Source organism: Balaenoptera ricei, chromosome 3 (assembly GCF_028023285.1).
Source record: "Balaenoptera ricei isolate mBalRic1 chromosome 3, mBalRic1.hap2, whole genome shotgun sequence".
Lineage (NCBI taxonomy): Eukaryota > Metazoa > Chordata > Mammalia > Artiodactyla > Balaenopteridae > Balaenoptera > Balaenoptera ricei.
Window position 1 is genome coordinate 14490193 of NC_082641.1, and position 16063 is coordinate 14506255.

The window sequence follows — 16063 nt, forward strand, 5'->3', positions numbered from 1 at the left end:
CTCGTGTGCCACAACTACTGAGCCTGCTCTCTAGAGCCTGTGAGCCACAACTATTGAGCCCACGTGCCACAACTAATGAAGCCCATGTGCCTGGAGCCCATGCTCTGCAACAAGAGAAGCCACCGTGATGAGAAGCCCGTGCACTGCAATGAAGAGTAGCCCCCGCTCACCGCAACTAGAGAAAGCCCACGTGCAGCAATGAAGACCCAAGGCAGCCAAAAATAAATAAATAAATTAATAAATAAACTAATTAATTAAAAATAATAATAATGAAAAAAACCTTTAAAAAAAAGTGATGGCTTGTCACTTCCACAATTAGATTATAAAAGACTGTGATTTCTGTCGTTTATTTTTTATTTTTTAATAAATTTATTTATTTATTTATTTATTTATTTTGGCTGCGTTGGGTCTTGTTGCTGCGCACGGGCTTTCTCTAGTTGCGGTGAGCGGGGGCTACTCTTCATTGCAGTGCACGGGCTTCTCATTGCGATGGCTTCTCTTGTTGCGGAGCACGGGCTCTAGGCACACGGGCTTCAGTAGTTGTGGCACACAGGCTCTAGAGCACAGACTCAGTAGTTGTGGCGCACGAGCTTAGTAGCTCCGCAGCATGTGGGATCTTCCCGGACCAGGGCTCAAACCCGTGTCCCATGCATTGGCAGGCGGATTCTTAACCACTGCACCACCAGGGAAGCCCTGTCGTTTATTTTTTAATTGAAATATAGTTGATTGACAATGTTTTGTTAATTTCAGGTGTACAGCAAGGTGATTCAGACATATAAATATATATATATGTATGTATATTCTTTTTCAGGTCTTTTCCATTATAGGATATCACAAGATATTGAATATAGTTCCCTGTCCCACAGAGTAGGTTCTTGTTGTTTATCTAATTTATATATAGTAGTGTATATCTGTTAATCCCAAACTCCTAATGTACCCCTCCTTCCTTTCCCCTTTAATAACCATTAATTTGTTTTCTATGTCTGTGTGTCTGTTTCTGTTTTGTAAATAAATTCATTTGTATCATTTTTATATTCCACATATAAGTGATATCATATGATATTTGTCTTTTTCTGTCTGACATCGTATGATAACCTCTAGGTCCATCTGTATTGCTGCAAATGGCATTATTCCATTCTTTTTTATAGCAGAGTAATATTCCATTGTATATATATACCACATCTTCTCTATCTATTCATCTGTTTATGGGCATTTAGGTTGCTTCCGTGTCTTAGCGATTGTAAATAGTGCTGCTATGAACACTGGGTTGCATGTATCTTTTTGAATTAGAGTTTTTGTCTTTTCCAGATATATGCCCAGAGATGGGATTACTGGATCATATGGTAACTCTCTTTTTAGCATTTTAAGAAACCTCCAGGGGAGGGGCGGTGTGGAGAAAAAAAAAAAAAAGAAACCTCCATACTGTTCTCCATAGTGGCTGCACCAATTTACATTCCCACCAACAGTGTAGAAGAGTTCCTTTTTCTCCACACCGTCTCCAGCATTTATTATTTATAGACCTTTTTAATGGTGGCCATTCTGACCGATGCGAGGTGATACCTCATTGCACTTTTGATTTGCATTTCTCTGATAATTAGTGATGTTGAGCATCTTTCATGTGCCTGTTGGTCATCTGTATGTTTGACTTCTGTCTTGCTTTCACGTTTTTTCATTTTCTTGTAGAATGGATCAGGAGTGGAAATGTTGTCATTAGGACCATGTGTCTCCATGTCTGGGCTCTATTGGTGTAATTCTGAGGTTCATTCTTTACTTGTGGTGGCAGTGGTATCTTCATGTTTCCATTGTTTCATAGGCAGAGTAACAGACTATGCAGCTTACAGAACATTAAAAACCTGTTTGTTCTCTGAGTTAAAACCTTTTCATCATATTTGATAAATACAAAGTTAGATATCTCAGTATGCATTTTTCTGTGAATACTTTGGCTGTTAGTTATATATAAATTTCTCCTTATTTGCTCTCAGTTTGAGTCTTTCAACCTTACCCCAAGTTAGTTGCCATAGATGAGGAATTGATTAGGTCCAAACCTTTTCCTTGGGAGAGAAAAAGATTGATTATTTTAGAAGATGGAAGACTTTCTTGATGACTTAACATAATATTGACCTGACAGAAGAATGGGAGGAAAGAGCTGGTACTCTTGGAAGCTGTCCCTATGCTAGTCACTTTCAGCTTTGCTTCCTACGGGCAGCCTGACTCTGGGTGAACACAGCATTGTGTAGCTCAAGGTTCTAATAGTTTTAAATTTTAGCCCTTTAATAAAGAAAAAGCTTCCCAAAAAACTCAGAAGTATTTCCCAGGTGCTAAGTCTACAAACACGTGTCTGATTTGTCCAGGGGCCTGGGCCTATAGCAGGTGCCACAGGATCCATCAAAAAGCAATGTGTGAATATTAGTTTATATGAGATTCTGAGTGCAAATGGAGACATCAGAGGATGATGGAGAGTCAATATCATCTGGGCAGGAAAATCCTCTCTGGATCTCCACTGTGTATATGGCACATAATAAGCACTAAATAGGTATGTATTAACTGACTTGAGTGACTGAATCATACATAGGATAGCTAGACATTGAGGTGGATGTAAAAAAATAAAAAAAAAGAAAAAGAAAAAAGCAGACTGCTACCTGAATAGCTGGCTGCTTGCTGAATTTAATCCTTACACTCCGACAAGACTCAGTAAATGTTCCTTTGTATAATCAACTGATACTCAATTAACTTGTAATAACTACCTTAATAATTCTAGAGCAGTAATTTGAGTCTCCTGGAAAGTTGTCTAGCATTTTTCTTTGTTTGTCTTTCTGGGGGAGTGAGTCACAGGTATTAATTACTGGGTGGGGATTCATTTTTTTCATTCTTCTTTTTTAATACAATGATGAGTAGTTTGCACTAATATTAAATAATTCTTAAGAGTTTTAAAAAGTAATTTGGAAGTTATTAATAATTGTTGGACAGAGAGAAGATTTTATTCAGTGGTGGAAGCACATGGCAAAAGAAAAATGGCTTAAGTTGCTGAATTTCTGCTTCCATTGAAAAGTTGATTAAAAATGAAACTGGAGATCTGTAATTACCCCAACGGAATGATTATGTGACATAAAAAAACTGGTCACCCTAGGTGGTTAACTGCATGATTAAGAAACAGTAATGGTGTGGAATAACGTGAACCTTGCCTCTAGTCATCTCAATTTGCATTCTGGTTTTGTAAAGCACAAATAGGTTAACTGAATACCAAAGAGCAGTGAACATGATTTGCATCTTTACATGGTGATTAAGAATTCAATAAATTAGAATATAATATTTATACCATTATATGACCAAAATAACCTCTCAACTTCCTGAGCCTGTGAGGGTTGAAAGAAAGAAAGGCCATATTCTTCAATTATGCAATGGATAACTATTAATTTTCTAACATTTTTCCAATGATTGCTTGCTGTAAAAATGTAAAATGGTGCCAGAAGATTTAGCATGTATTATTCACACTGTAATTTTGGTTATTTTCTTTTAGACTTTTTTCCAGTGCATATTTTTAGAAGAGTTGTAATCATGTTGTACTTATAATTTACCCTGACTTTTTAAAACCTAGTGTTATAAATGTTACTTATGCTTGTAATAACAAAAAATCTGGAAACACGGTAAATATGCACCATACTCAATGACTCACGACACTCTTAATGGCATTGGTTATGAAAATATATCATTTATTTAACAATCCCCATATAACTGGCTATCTAGACTCTATTTTTTGTTATGTTATTACGAAGGAAACAAATATTGCAATGTATGCTTTTTTATGCACATAGGTTCTTCCAGGGTTTTGACTGTTTTCTTAGGAGAAAATTCTACAAAGGAAATTAGTGGGTAAAAATTTGTAAGCCTTTTTTTAATGATATCTGATGTAAAAGGACCTATTTGTTTTCAAGTGTCATTGACTAGCTTAGAAATAAAGGGAGGATTTATTAGATGCAAAGGATCGTGCGTGTAACAGTAGGATGGGAAAGCACATCTGGAAGACTGAAACCAGGGACTTAAATGTCCCAGGGCTTTTTCTGACTATTTCTTTCCAAGTCTCAGCGGTCAGCCTCATTTCATTCATTTGCTGGTCAGCTTTTATTCCCTCCCCCCTCCAGAGGGAACACAGCCTCTCCAAACTCTACTAACGAGAGACAGGATTTAACTCTAGGAAAAAAGGTCCTAGAGAACTACCTTAATCCTGGCCGGGCTTGGTCCAGGAGCTGCTACGGACCAGTCCACACTGGCAAAATGGGCAAGATTCCATAACAGAGAAAAGGTCTCAGAGGCCAAAGTCTTTTTATTAGGTCCATTTCTAGAGAATGCAGAACTTAGATGAGCTAGGTGTCTTTGTTATTTGTGCCATATATGATCAAATTACCTATCAGTTGGCAATCCTATCAGGAATATATAAATGTACTAGTTTTACAACTTCTTCACCAGTATTCTATCAGTGTAGCTGAATGGGAGATGCAAGGTCATACGGCATCACTTCAACCCTATTCCACTTGTCATAGTAGGTCACAAAGCTAGGCCATGTTCAAGGAGGGGAGAAAGAGACTACCTTTTGATGGGAGAAATGGCATGGGTGATAGTTAATTTTATGTGTTAACTTGACGGGGTGCCAGACATTTGGACAGACATTATTCTGGATGTGTTTGTGAGAGTGTTTCTGGAGAAGATTATTTGAATTGGTCTGCTGAGTAAAACAAATGGCCTTCCCTAATGTGGGTGGGCCTCATCCAATCAGTTGAAGGCCTGAATAGAACAAAAAGGATGAGTCATAGGGAACCCCTCCTGCTTGACTGTTGAGCTGGGACATTGGTCTTTTCTGGCCTTTGAGTTCAGACCGAAACATTAGCTCTTCTTGATTCTCGAGCTCACCTGCTTTCGGACTGGGATTTACACCTTTGGTTCTCCTGGTTCTCAGGCCTTTGGATTTGGACTGCACATCAGCTTTCCTGGGTCTGTTGACTATTGATCTTGAGACTTCTCAACCTCCATAATCATGTGAGCCAATTCCTTATCATTAATCCCTTTTTTCTCTCTCTCTCCATATCCTATTGTTTCTGTTTCTCTGGAGAACACTCATTCACACAGCATGCATAGACATGGATGGTAGAGATTGTTGGTGACCATTTTTGCAGATATTCTGCCACCAAGGTGGTCAGTGTGAACACTTAACCCTCCAGAGAGGGCTTTTCCATTGTTACTTCTTGGCCATGTGCACAGAGCTAGGATTTATTACTGCCAATCAGGTGAGAGGAAACAGAACTATACAATGTCTTATAATGTCAGGTTATATTCCTAAATATGAACATTTAACAAAGAACCTGAGACACTTAAACAAGATTGCCAGCATGGAAGAAAAGTGTCAAGATGAAAATCCAAGGATTAATTCTGGAGGACAAATTCAGTGAACAAAACAGAACCTTAAAATGATTATACTTAAGTGCCTATTAGGTTCCTATCACTTCTACAGCAAACTTAGTGGCTTAAACAATACACATTTATTACCTCTGGAGGTCAGAAGTCTGGAATGATTTTCACTGGGCTAAGGTCAAGGTGTTGGCAGGGCTCATTCCTTTCTGGAGGCTCTAGGGGCCAATCTGTTTTCTGGCCTTTTCCAGCTTCTAGAGGCTGCCTGTGTTCCTTGTCTCACGGATCCTTCCTCCATCTTCAAAGCCAGCAATGGTCAGCTGAGTCTTTCTCATACTGCAATCTCTCTGATTTTGACCTCCTATCCTCTTCTTCCCCATTTAAGGATGCTTGTGATTATACTGGGCCCTCCTGGATAATTCAGGATATTCCCCTTATCTTAAGTTTGACTGATTAACAAACTTAATTTCATCTGCAACAGTAATCCCCTCTCGCCATGGAACCCAAAACATTCATAGGTTCTGAGGATCAGGACAAGGACATCTTTGGGTGGGTGGGCGGTGGCTTTATTCTGCCCATCACGGTTCCTAGGGAATTTTGAGAAGAAACACAATTCTCTGAAAATAGGAAGTCAACAGTTTTTTCTTGATTTGGTAGCATTTATATGTTGGCAGAATCTCAAACATATTAGGTGCTCAATAAATAATTGTTTGTTGGATGGTTGGAGGGGAGAGATAGAAGACAGTAGTAACTGGACCCTGTGAATTTTGCAGGTCTTGGTAACATGAATGAATATTTAGGAACACATGTGACTGTATCACTGGAGACCTCCTGTGAATGAGGAGCTATAGAGCAGGACTTTGTTTTCAGATGTTTGCTCACCATATGATATTTGGGAGGAACATGGACAATACCCTGGGGAATTTGAAGTATGTGAGTAATGCTTATTAGAAAGGAGGTGGAACATCTATAATCATAACTTGCATTATATGTGGTCTGGGTCAGAAGTGCCTTATTCAGGTATTTAAGTTATCTAAGGATGGTGAGAGTGTAGAAGAGAATATTCTTTTTACCTTGTTATAGGTGTTAATGATGACCGGGCTGAATGAATCAACTTCAAGGTCCAAAATAGGCAATTGGACTGTGGGATTAGGAAAGGCTGACATGCCCATGGAAGCCAGTTTAAAAGTTTTTCCAAATTTGTTGTGTGGTGTAGGCAATAGGGTAGATTCTCCAAAGAAGCACTTTTTCTTTTTATTTCTTCAACATAAAAAGGATTTTCCTCTCTGGTCTGAGTGCAATGCTCTGTTAGTTTATGATGCATCAACTTTACAGAGGATGTCTGCTTTATTTTTTTTTGAAATTCCATGAACCTTGAAATAAATTCTTTTTATTTAGTATTCTTCATATATGTGTAAACAAAATGTTCTACTGAATCTAAACAACCAGAGCTTTAAATTTTGAACAACTATGGGAAAATTGAGATTTTTCTCAATTTTCTCAAACCAGAGATTCAAGAAAAAAACACATGTAAACTCTACTGTGGTTCTTCACTCCCAGAGTTAGCTTTAATGACTAGCCATTCAACTGAGTTTCTCTCAGGATCTAGGGCAGAAAACTGCACTTAAAAACCCACTGGGATGTTTTTTGTTTGGTTCAGGGTGAGTGATGTTGACATGTGATAGAGGATATCTTTTGAATTATCTCAAGAATAAGAGCCTTAGTTTTATGAGCAGGGAGTTTCAGTATGTTTTGTGTCATGAATAATCCTCCATGACATGGTCCATGACCCTTTAACATTTTGGAACACAGGAAAACTTTTAAGTCTTAATAAAGTAAACAAGTAGCAGTATGTTGTTACTTTTGTGTTCCAACTTGAAGCATTATACTTCAGACTCTGTATTATATACAGGAATTTAATTGTGGTTTTATCAATATATTTAGCTTCATGAATATTGTAGGAAATAAGGCTTGATGTTCTGCTTCATAATGACATATATATCTATACATGTATATTTTTATCATAAACTTTTTATTTTGGAATAATTTTAGGTTTGCAGAAAAGTTACAAAGAGAGCATAGAGTCTCATATACCCCTACCCTGGCTTCAAATTTCCCCTTATATCGTTATCTTACATTACTGTGGTGCATTTGTCAAAACTAAGTAACCAACACTGCTATGTTCTTATTAACTAAACTCCAAAGTATATTTAGATTTCACCAGTTTTTCCTTAATATCCTTTTTGTGTTCCAGGATCTCATCCAGGATACCCCATTGCATTTAGTGTCTTGTCTCCTTCGTTTCCTCTGTTCTGTGATAGTTTCTCAGCATTTTCTTTTTTTTTTTTCAATATATATATATATATATATATATATATATATATATATAGAATATATATAAATATATATTTATATAAGAATATATATATTCTTTTTCAAATTCTTTTCTGTTATAGGTTGTTACAAGACCTATACTGAGTATAGTTCTCTGTGCTATACAGTAGGTCCTTGTTTGTTATCTATTTTATATATAGTAGTGTGTATCTGTTAATCCCAAACTCCTAATTCATCCCTCCCTTGCCCCACTATTCCCTTTGGTTACCATAAGTTTGTTTCCCATGTCTGTGAAGTATTTTCTTGTTTTTCATTTTCTTGATAGTTTTGAGAGTATTGGTCATATATTTTATAGAATATTCCTCAATTTTGGGTTTGTCTGATGTTTTCCTCATGATTAAACTAGGTTATGGGTTTAAGGGCAGAAAACCAGAGAGGAAATGCCCTTCTCATCACAAAGTATCAGGGGTTACATGATGTCCGTGACTCACTGTTGGTGAAGTTAATTTGATCACTTGGTTAAGATCATGCTTACCAGGTTTCTGCACTGTAGAATTACTATTTTCTCCTTTCTTTGGAAGTGAGTTGCTAAATCTAGCTCACATCTAACAGAGTGGAAGGATTATGCTCTACCTCCTGGAGGAGGGTGTGTATCTACATACCTTATTTGGAATTCAAAATCATATTTTGATCGTGTTTTTACTTTAAGGATTTTACCCTCAGTAGACCTGTATTTTGTGTGTGTGAAGAAAGGAAATACCATGTACAAAGACCTTAGTGCAAGCTCTTTCTTATTGTCTCTGTCCCAAGTAAAGAGTGGGTGTCTGTGGGCTTCCCTGGTGGCGCAGTGGTTGAGAATCTACCTGCCAATGCAGGAGACACGGGTTCAAGCCCTGGTCCGGGAAGATCCCACATGCCACGGAGCAACTAAGCCTGTGTGCCGCAACTACTGAGCCTGCCCTCTAGAGCCCGCGAGCCACAACTATTGAGCCCGCATGCCACCATTACTGAAGCCCATGTGCCTAGATCCCGCAAGCTACAACTACTCAGCCTGCGTGCCACAACTACTGAGCCCACGTGCCACAACTACTGAAGCCTGTGTGCCTAGAGCCCGTGCTCCGCAACAAGAGAAGCCACCGCAATGAGAAGCCCGACACTGCAACGAAGACACAAAGCAGCCAAAAAAAAAAAAAAAGAGTGCGTGTCTAATGCCATATTGACACTCTTGAATCTTTTGTCTGAAGCACCGAACCATATTGACATATGCAGGATTATGGTGGAAGTAAGTGGAGGGAGATTTGCACATTCTTTGGAATGTATTCAGATGAAGTGAAGCTCAATTCTAAATACGGAATATAATAAACTCATTAACTTTAAACCAAAGTTAGGGTATGACAGACTCCACATAGTTGCACATGTGTATGTCTCAGTTTCCGTTGCATCTCCCCCCACACACACCTAGTGGCCTGCTGACGGTTAGCTTCTACCGTGATGTGCATCAATGCCCCCTCTCTTGGACCTTAGCATCCATTCATAGAGCAGATGTTAAGGGTTCGACTGTGTCCCTCCAAAATTCATACGTTGAAACCCTAACCCTCAGAACGTGACTTTATTTGGAAATAGGGTCTTTGCAGATGTAATTAGTAAGATGAGATTATTAGGGTGGGCCCTAATCTATTTCACTAGCGTCCTTACAAAAAAGGGCAATTTAGTTACCAGACGCACACACTGTGAGAATATCACATGAAGATTAAGGCAGAGATCAGGGCAATGCTTCTACAAGCCAACAACACCAAAAATTTCCACCAAAGAAAGCACCGGAAGTTAGGCGACAGGCATGGAACAGATAGATTCTCACAGAGCCCAGAAGGAACCAGCCCTGACAACCCCTTGATCTTGGACTTCCAGCCTCCAGACCAATGAGACAATAAATTTCAATTGTTTTAGCCACTTAGCTTTTTGTACTTTGTTACAGCACCTTTAGCAAACTAATACAGTAAATAATTGAAGTTGGACTGAGCAACCCAGCTTTTGTGGCTCAAAGCTTGGTTGGTTGCAAATCTTTTTCTTGGTCGTAGACTCCAGAAGGAATCTGTGACTTCTCATTTACTATAAGCCTTTTACAATGGTACACTTCTACTAAATGTTCATTTAAGATTGTTCATATTGAAATTTGTATTATTTCTGGCCATATATAAGGTCTTTGCCTTCCAAAATCTCCTTCAAATCCTGACAGCTATTGTGATGACAAGCTAATGCTGGTTTTGGTAGTCAAAGTCCTGCCCCCTTAGTGGGTGAACCAACAGTTGAGGTGTTCAGCTGTGCGTGATTTGGTCATAGGTAAGGTGAGCTGCATGCTTTCCTGATAAAGCACTGTTACCTTTCAGGGTGGAATAAGATGTGGTTATTCATCTAGCATTTGAATTGACAAGTTTTCTGCATTTTCTATTAGAATCAAGCACACGCCATTCTTCCAGTCAGACAGCACTGCATTAACCATGGCTCCACACCCCACCTGTGGCTTGGGCAGGGCAAAGGTGTGAATAACTCCATACAGCTGTTCCTGGCACCTAGTGGGCCAGGAAAATTGGTTCCCAACTCATTTAGGGACCAGAATATATTCACTTTCTATGAAAGAATTAATTACTTAAGTGATGGACTGGGGAGTGGAGAAAAAGGGTGGCGGGTGATTATATTCATTAAAGGGATTTGAAAATTAACTCCTTGAAAGATATTATTATATACTAGTACTTTTCCAGAAGAGTTCAACTTATTTCTTAGGCTTGCCTAAGTATCATTATATCTACTTAGCGTTTAAAGGAATGGAAATGTGGAAATGCAGGAAAAATTCAGAGGTGCACCTCCCCTCCCCTACTCTAAAGTTTAAGTCAAATGTAATTGAAATGAACATTTCCCAAGGAAGGTAGCTTGGACATTTGAGTAGGCAAATGAAAACTTGGCATTTTTGTTTATTTTCAACAAACTGTTGTCAAGTACAATTCTGGTAGCTTGAGGTTGTGGAAGGTGAAACAGGCTGCCTCAGTCCTCAGATGTGCCCCCTTTAAAGGAAGAAATATAAGACATGGGTGAGATGGTGCTGCCTAACTATGGTGGGTGAACACAGCTAGTGAGAGACCATTGCGCAATGGATTCTATACACTGTTTAATCGAGGGTTACCAGTTAGGAGCAGATGCAACTTTCAGGCTTGGGTAGCATATATGCTGCTGAATTCACTTCTGATATTTTATAACAGTCTTTTCATTTTTAGAGCAAAAATTCTAATTCATCTCCAAATGTGCCTGTTCCATCTCTTTTTCTTTTTTTCTTTTTTTTATAAATTTATTTATTTATTTTAGTTTTGGCTGCGTTGGGTCTTTGCTGCACACGGGCTTTCTTTAATTGTGGCGAGCGGGGGCTACTCTTCGTTGCAGTGTGTGGGCTTCTCGTTGCGGTGGCTTCTCTTGTTGCAGAGCACTGGCTCTAGGTTCAAGGGCTTCAGTAGTTGTGGCTCGCGGGCTCAGTAGCTGTGGCTCGCAGTCTCTAGAGTGCAGGCTCAGTAGCTGTGGCGCACAGGCTTAGTTGCTCCGCAGCATGTGGGATCTTCCCAGACCAGGGCTCGAACCCGTGTCCCCTGCCTTGGCAGGTGGACTCTTAACCACTGCGCCACCAGGGAAGCCCCTCCATCTCTTTTTATAGTGCGGGTATTTTTAATAAAAGGGCCACCAGTTCTGATTTCTTCAGCTGGCAATTCCTTATCTCCTATCTGGAGATTATCGGGATGATCTGGAGGGTGTTTGGGACAGTCTTTCATTCTCAGAATGGCACCAAACCTTAAACTGGGAGGTGCTGAGGGAGGCAAAGAAAGCATTTCTGACAGCAAAATGAGCTAAGATAAGTAAAATTAAAAAAAAAAAAAAAAGGGAGTGGGGACCTAAATACAGGCTTCCCCCGCAGTCTGAAAGCACAGGTTCCTAGGAAGCCTTTCGTAAGATGAAATGGTATAAAGTGAAGAAGCAACTACCTTAGGACACATCTTGCTAACAGATGCACAAAATAAATCCAGATGAAGCACAGATGCTCACAGACACAGTTCAAAGCTATGGCGGCTTTGATGCTGAGATATGGAGTGTGGTTGTGGGGGAAGGAGCTGGGCGGGGCCACCCTCGCTGCTCAGCGTCCGAGCTGCCTCTATAAAGGCTCACTGTGAAATTAACGCTGAACGCTTTTTTCGCTTTTCTTTTTTGCTTTTTTTTTTTGTAAAATCAAAAATCTTCTTTGGATTTCTTTAGGTTAGTAAAAACAGGTACTAATGTAGGTCTTTCCTAAAAGCGAAGTGGTATAAGACAAACCTTGGGGGATACCTGCACCTCAGTGTGGTGAAATTGTCGCTTATCAGAGCGGAACCCAGCAGCACAGCCTTCTGCTGGAGCCGGCCTGAGAGCCGAAGGAAGAGAAGGGCAGGGAAAGAAGCTTAGAGAAGAGGGCAGATGTAGAGTAAAATAAAGCAGTGCAAAATAAAATAAAATAAGGGAGGCACAGCCTGGTGGAGAGGTACAGAAATGGTGCTTGGCCCAAAATGAAGATGATGATTTACACAGGCTATCAGTGAATAGCAGGCAGTGAGAATGGTGGACGGCTATTGCCAGGTCTGGGTAGAGGAAAACTCACCATCCTATATGCCTTGACTCATCAGGAGCTGATTATATTATAGCACGATAAAATACTTGCTCATAATTAAGATCTTTAGCTATCAGGAAACGTTTGAATTATACTTGTATATTTTACTAAAGAAGGAAGAGAAATTTATAATAAGTAAGGTATTTAATGCAAAAGTGAAAGTTTGAGTGAAAGGGTTAAATTCAGTGATACGTGAAAGTGTTCTCTAGAACCATCTCTTCCTTGAAATGTTGAAAAATTGATGTGGAAATTATGTTGTCCTGTACTATTGAGATAAAAAGATTGAAAATTAAATTTTGAGGGAAAAAAATCATTGCCTTGAAATTAGTACCTACACAGTGGGGGCAGTTTGTGAGATATAAATGGTGAAGAATGAAAGGAGTAAAAATAAAGATGACATAAAACTCACACACACACTTGATCAATGTTCTTCTGTTTCATTTTTTAATTTCCCTTCCCTTGCCTTTTTACAGAAAGAGCTATATTTGCTACTCTTCCTGTTTCAGGATTTCTGAGTATGAAATCTACCAGAAGGTAGATGGACTGCCTTCAGTTTGTGTAATGAAATTCTTAGCAGAATGTGTGTCTGTTCCGAGAAAGCTCTTTTATCTGATACCCTCTCCACTTACGTGACTTATCCCTCTCTCCATCCTCCCCCATTTCAAGATGGCTTTAAGCACACATTTCTAGGGCTTTCTGGGCTCATGTATGATTGATAAGCCGTCCTTTTCTCCATTCCCACAGGACACTGCCTGACTCCTGCGGTGAGCTAGCACTTTAGCAAGGGGAAGTCGGTGAGTAAGAGTCTGTTATTTCATCATCCCAGCAAGCAGAACCACTGTTTCCCTACCTGCTGTTTACTGACTAGATGGGCCCCAACAAACCTCATTAGAACAGGAAGTCCAGGATCTGGAATTCAATGTCCCCTCATCTCTGGTCCCCTTGGAAGGAGTGATTACTGAGCCCCAGCAGATAGTTTTGAAGGAGCGGGAAGAGACAGTTGGCGGGGATCAAGCCCATTGCAAAGGGACTGAATGGCCATCACCCAGGAGACCCCCGGAATGCTTTATTTGTCTTCTCGCTTTTAAAATTCAGGCGTGTAAGGCACATGTCTGGGATGTGCAAAACGTGGACGGGACAGGTAAACATTTAGACAGTGGACAGATAAAGGCCCGAGAATGCAAATTCCTTGAGCTTGGAGGGAGCTCTGTGTTTGCTCTCTGACAGTTGTTTATTTGTGTGTTCGAGGGTTTTACAAGTGAGTCCCAGAGTGGGACAATAATAGGTGATCCATGGAGCATCTGCTGCCGACTGGGCTGTGGGTGCTGAAAAATTTGTGGACATTTTGTGGGTGAATAGATTTTTTTAAACTGCAGTAGTTCTGTGGCGATTCTTTGGCAAATTTTGAAACAAGTTATAGAAGCAACCAAATGAAATTTTCTCTTTTTTTTTTTCCCCCAAAGAGTTACAATGAGCCAAATTTAGTTTTGGAAGCACTATCTCACTTTGTTTTAGGGATAAGAGTGAAGAAAATTAAGTATTATCTGCAGTGGATCTCTGAATGTGGGTGAGAGTAAAAGCAAAGCCCTGGGTTATTTTAATTGAGCAAGACCGAGATTTAGAGATTTGGGGTCATAATAGGGCCATGAAGTCATTCGTTGTAAAGCTCCTTCCATTGTCATCGAGGAATCTGACATTCCTGGTGACAATAACCCAGGTTTCTTGAATCATAGCGCCTGCTGCAGGTGTTGAGAACTCCTCAACACCTGGAGTGGAGCAAGTTGAGGCCAAGTGGTCTCGGGGGACAGAGCCAGCAGGGGGCGATTTTGGAGGAACTGAATAAGTGAGGGGCAAGGCAGGTAGGCAGCTGGAAATGCCATTCAAGGAGTCAACACCATAATCAGGGAGGTGGGGACAGAGTATTCCAAGGCCACTTCAGGACAAAACTCCCATTCCACTTTCAGAGTTAGAAATAGGAAAAATGTATTATTTTCTACGTGAGCTGAGGTGAGCGCTCAGCTTAGCAGACCTACCCTGGTTTCAACCAGACTCACCAGATCACCGAAGGACCTGCCAGAATTGTTGCAAAAGACCCAAAAGGTCACTTGTGCTGCTAGTTTTCCAACACTCTGTCCCAGAGCTCTGGGGTGTGCCTAGAGGGAGAAGGGAAAGATCAAATCTTCATGTTGCCTTTACCAGAGCTGTTATGTCTTAGATTGTTTCTATGAGGATTCTCAGTAAGATTTCCTTTGGGAAAAAGAAGAGAGTTCTGTCCATTAATAAGGTGTTTGAAAAATCTAATCTCTTCTCATTTTACAAATGAGGAAACTTGAGACCCAGAGAGGTTAATTGACTAATGTGGGAATCCACAATTAATGGTACAGATTGAGTTTCAACTCTAATCTTTTGACCACTAGGGTGCTGGTGGTGATTTTAAAGACCTGGTATAGAGAAGACTCTAAGTGTTGTATGTACTAGATCTAATTTTATTTTAAGCTACAAATGCTTACATGACAGTTATCACCCAAATTTGTGTGTAATATCTATTTAATAACATTATAGTAATGTGTTGATTGCTTGAAATTAATGCATTCTTCTTCTTCTTCTTATTGTATGATAATTCTAAAGATCTGTTTTGCTCATTTGCTTTCTGTATGAAAATGGAACCAAGCTCAAATTTCTTGTGTTTGTGTGTTTTTTTTTATTTGGCCGCATCGCTGCATGAGGGATCTTAGCTCCCTGACAAGGGATCGAACCCGGGCCCTCGGCAGTGAGAGCTCCGAGCCCTAACCACTGGACCGCCAGGGAATTCTCAAATTTCTTGTTTTAAATAATTCAGTTGATAACTAAAATTTTAACCAAGTGGTGAGTCTCTTCACATTTTATAGAACACCCCTTCAGAAAGAGACATAATTATCTTTGTTGATTCTTTAAGGTTTATGGGAAAACTTACTTTTTTCCCTTTTCCCTTCTCTCTTTCAAATTGAAAGCCTAGCCTCATTTGATCATCCTCCATTCAACTCTTAAATATCATCATCATCTTTGTGTACTAACAATACAGTGTTTATCTTCGATAAGAAAGAAAAATGCAGTCACTATCTAGAGGTGAGTGGTAACACCTGAAAGTATTAGCAGACCAATATAAAGCTATAATTGGAAAATTTTAAACTTGGAACTACTGATATTTTTCAGTTTCCCTACTGTTGGTTCTCAATATTTTATGGAAAGTATCCTCAAGGCTTGAACTAGCTACCAGGTTCCTAATATTGTCTTAGGTGTCGCAGTTACAAATGTGAGCTCCCTGCTTTAGGCAGTGTATGCTGTACAAAGAATGTTCTCGAAACCAGGAGGAAGAGCAAATAAACTAGACTGGGCAGATGGGGCATGGAAAGGCTTTCAACAGGAATGCATACTCTAAGACCAGTTTTGAGGAACTGAACCGGAGTAAACTAAAGGAGGGAAAGCAGAGCAAAAGACACACCGCTTAAGAAGCCTGAAGCCACATTGGAAAAACACGTCTTTCAGGATGTCTGTAAAGAAATCCTGGTTGTGGTGCTAAGAAAGAAAGTGAGTCAGGTTGGGCAGTGGATGGATTGCGGAGGGCTCTGTGAGCCAAGGTGAGAGTTTAGATGTTAAAATCTAGGGCAAAAT